The following is a 4,266-nucleotide window of genomic DNA, read 5'->3' on the forward strand; positions in this document are numbered from 1 at the left end:
CCAAGGGAGGGTATCCGTTGCTGACTGAATTTACTTAGAAAAAGAAGCATGAACACCAGCAAAAGAAAAGCACAGAGTTCTTACTGGATTTGAAGTTTAAGGACTTGGGGGTCACATCTAATCCTGTCACCTCGTAGCCGGGTGATTTGGGATGATATCTCTTGAATCTCTGCCTCCTTTTTCAAATCTAAACTAAGGAGGAGGGAGATTTCTAAAGTCTTTTCCAATTTTAAATATACAATCCTATGATGATCAGAACAGAGAATCAATGCTATTCTTTCCCCAACAAGCAGCAGTGGGGCCAAACTTTGTTCGGTTAATTATTCCTCTCTGTCTTGTATTTATAACTAAACAATGGATGGGATTTTAGGGAAGGCTTCAGAAAGTTTAAATCATCAGGTTGATTAGGATGATCCTAAGAGATCCCTATGGATTGTGAACTGCTTGTAGGCAAATGTTGTTTTCTTTATGTCTTTAGATCTACAACATCCAATTCAGTGCCTAGCATAAAGGAGCCCATTAATAATGGTGATTGTTTCCTCTCTAAAAGACGTCCTTTCATATTCATAATTTCTTGACTTTCACAGTGTGAAATATTAGCCCATTCATTGATGAGCTGAGTTTCTCATTCCTATTAAAAGTCATGTTATAGATACATCATAAGCTCTCAACTATTAATTGTACTCATATGAAGCCAAGAATGCCTCCACCTTTGTTTTGCTCATCTGTTAAAGTTCTCTATTCCTCTTAGGTTTCCTTAATTTTGTCAGAGATATTTACACAAAATAGATTTCCATGCTGCTGATAAAAACTCTTGGAATACCCCAATCAAACACAAAATGTAAATGCCCATGTGAATCAGTGTGATGAATGTTCCTCATTTATTGTTTATGGTATCTTTTTTAATGTTTCTCCATTATATTCCTAAGAATGCTTGGTGAGTCCATAAGGAGGTCCTTATACCAAAGGAAGTCACCATAGAGCCATCTTGTTGGAAAATTGCTAGCCATGGCCAATAAACTAATTGTACTTGGAAGTCTTCTGTCAGTTTCTCTTATTCACAGGTTGTAATCATGAGCACAGAAGCCTTGTAATGTGAGTGAGATTAAGCCCAGTGTACCAAAGGGAAAATAAAAAACATTTTTCTAAATAAAAACCTAAATTTTTGTAATCCCTGGGAAAAGATATGGTGAGAATAATCTCTGCCAGTCTTTAGAGGTAGAACCAACAATCCTCGTCCAAATTTATTTCATATTTCTCCGAATATATTTTCACTTCAGTGAATTGAGTTCAATTCTTCAAACATTGATTAAGCATTCACTATATATCCATGCATATATATAGGGAATCAGAATCAGAAATGGAAAACAGTCTATGGTATTACTTGGCTGTGGCACTCAGAAGGCAATACTGTACAAAGTGAAGTCTATATCTCTTGGGAGATTCTCTAGCGGATCATTTAGGCATGGGAAGAAGATAATTCTGTGCATCCTTATTTTTACTTTAAGAGACAAATTAATTTTTCCCTAATATTTAATCTATAAATTGATATGTTAAGTGGTAACCTCTTCACTTGGTACACAAGTTATACTTAGGGAAGACTCAGAATTACTTAGACAAAGGAAAGTAATAGTCAAGATATCAAATAATATCAAAAAAGAAGAGCTTGAAAAGGAACTATTCTGAAAAAGAAAAGAGGAAAATGCATGTAAAAATGAGGGAAATTTCAAGAAAAGACAAAGACCTATTATAATTGAGAGAAAGAAGGGAAGTGGATGAACATTGTATGAATGAAACTGTCATTATATTTGAATCAAAGAGAAAATATCAGACATATTTGATTCCACAGAGAATCTTGTCTCACCCTATAGTGAATTGGGATGGGAAAGGAGATGGGAAAAGGGGAGTATAATAGAAGGGCAAACAGAAGTAGTAAGAGAAAGATATTAGAAAGGAGGAAGGGCTTTAAAGGGTGAGAATTGATTGAAGGAAGTGGTGGTCAGAAGCAAAATAGTGGGAAGGAGGCAAAGGTGAAAAGGAAAGGGAAAAGCATAACTTGGGGTAAATAAAAAACAGAATTAGTCCTTTTAACTCTGAATATGATTGGGATGAATTCTCCCATAAAAAAGATATGGATAGCAGACTGGATTAAAAGCCAGAATTCTACAATATGTTGTTTACAAGAAACACATTTAAAGTTGAGTGATACATACAGAGTAAATGTAAAAGGCTGGAGCAGGATCTATTATGCTTCAGGTGAAGAAAAAAAAAAAAAAAACAGGGGAAGATCAGTCATTCCCCTCTCTGTACTTCATCTGAAAAATGAGGGATTTAATTTGGCTAAGTACTAATGCTCTCTTTTCAGTTAAAAATCTATAAGCATACGAGTCTTCTTTCCCTCCTCTGTAGATCACTAGGGTCCTTTCTATAACTGTGATGCCCAGAACGGAGCACAATGCTCCAGAGTTTTGAGGATAGCACAACCATTACCTCCCTAGCCCTGGACCCATTGAATCTCTTAATATAACCTAGAGGTGGCCACAGCAGTGACTGAGACTGACCTTGCTGTGGACTTAATTACCAGCTCTTTTTGTTAGCTAGACTCTCTCTGGTCATACCTCGTCTATCTTGGTTTTCCTGAAAATTGAGTTTGAGGGCCCAAGTATAAGACTTAACATGTGATGTAATTACATTTAATTTTAACTTAAATTCATCAAACAAATTGACCAAATCATAAATGTGTGTGTATATGTGTGTGTATGTATACATACACACACATATATATGTATAGAGTCAGGTTTTATATATATATATATATATATATATATATATATATATATATATATATCTTTCTCTATATACATATATAGAGAGAGATAGAGAGATATAGATATAGGTTTCCCTTTCTAACGTAAATTTTCAATGCTGAAACTTCCCAAGATATCAGATTCTCAGGCTAGAACCAGCCTTAAATCTAAATCATTCTGTCTGTCTTTGATTGACCATCAGTAGGTCCCAGGCCAAGCCCCATAGGATCAGTGTTTAGTCCTTTAGATAGTGATTATCTCAGAGTGAATGTAAATAATATTTTTTTGCTTTGGTCAGAATCCCTGAGGGTCTTTGCCTCCCAGATAGATTTTTTTTAATTAGATAAAAGAAGCTATTCCCTGCCTTATTTCTTACCTAGCCTTAATCACTGACTGGGAGTTGCCTCAATCAAACTGAGACTTTCTAGGGACCTTAGATTAAAAAGGCTGAGATTTGTCATTGCATCCAGAGCAACCTCCAGTCCTGATCTATATCTTGCTACTGAACCCAGATGACTCAGAAGGAGAAAGTGAGGACTAACTTTGGACCACCCTCTTAAATCCAATGCACTTAAATGTCATGGCATTACATGATCTCCTGGTCCTCTTAGAGAACAAAAGGCAAAGAAGGGAGGAGGAAGAAGAGGAGGAGAAGAAAGAGAAAGAGGAGTATAAGGAGAAGAAGAATACTGACTTTTTATTTCAATTGTTTTAATTAAATCGACATTTTATTCTAATTATTCACCACTCTTCTACATATATTAGAAATTTATTTTAGTTACTTCCCAGTATTGTACATATATTAGAATTTTATTCTAATTTATCACAAATATATTGACATTTTAATCCATTTCTTATAATCTGTTGGAATTTCAGGGTTATTCTAATTCTATCCAAATTTCATTATTATTATCTAAAATTTAATTATTTCAATATCTTCCAAATCTATTTGAATTTTACTTTCATTATTCCAATAAAGTTGAAATTATTTTCCCTTAATCAAGTTCACAGATTCATTTAAATCTTATCACATACTGCACACGGTCCCTGAAATCTAGGTTCAGAGCCCCTCTAAGCTAGTTCCCAAAGCTATTTGGAGGCAGCTTGCAATAGGGAGTGGAGTGCTGACTGGACCAGCTGAGCAGGTTACAGTAAATCTTCTAAAACCTGGGAGGAGAGATGGGACCTTGTCGGTTTCCTGGCCTCCCTGGGTTTCAGCTTGCTACTCTCCTTAATAAGGACTGAGGTTCTGGGTCCCTTCTTGCCCCAAAACTCTTGCCCTGTGATTTGGGGCTCCCGGGGTGGATCTGTCTGTGTATGGAGCCTCCCCAGGCCTCTCTGACCAGGATGTCTCTCTGGTTCCCAGCTGACAAGCCTGGTGTTCTCTTACTGTGAAGTGGGTGGGGTTTGCTCCCAGAAGGCAGGCCCTGGCAGAGGGCCGGGGCACAGAGCAAAAGTT

The sequence above is a fragment of the Sarcophilus harrisii genome, chromosome 4 (assembly GCF_902635505.1).
Source record: "Sarcophilus harrisii chromosome 4, mSarHar1.11, whole genome shotgun sequence".
Taxonomy (NCBI): domain Eukaryota; kingdom Metazoa; phylum Chordata; class Mammalia; order Dasyuromorphia; family Dasyuridae; genus Sarcophilus; species Sarcophilus harrisii.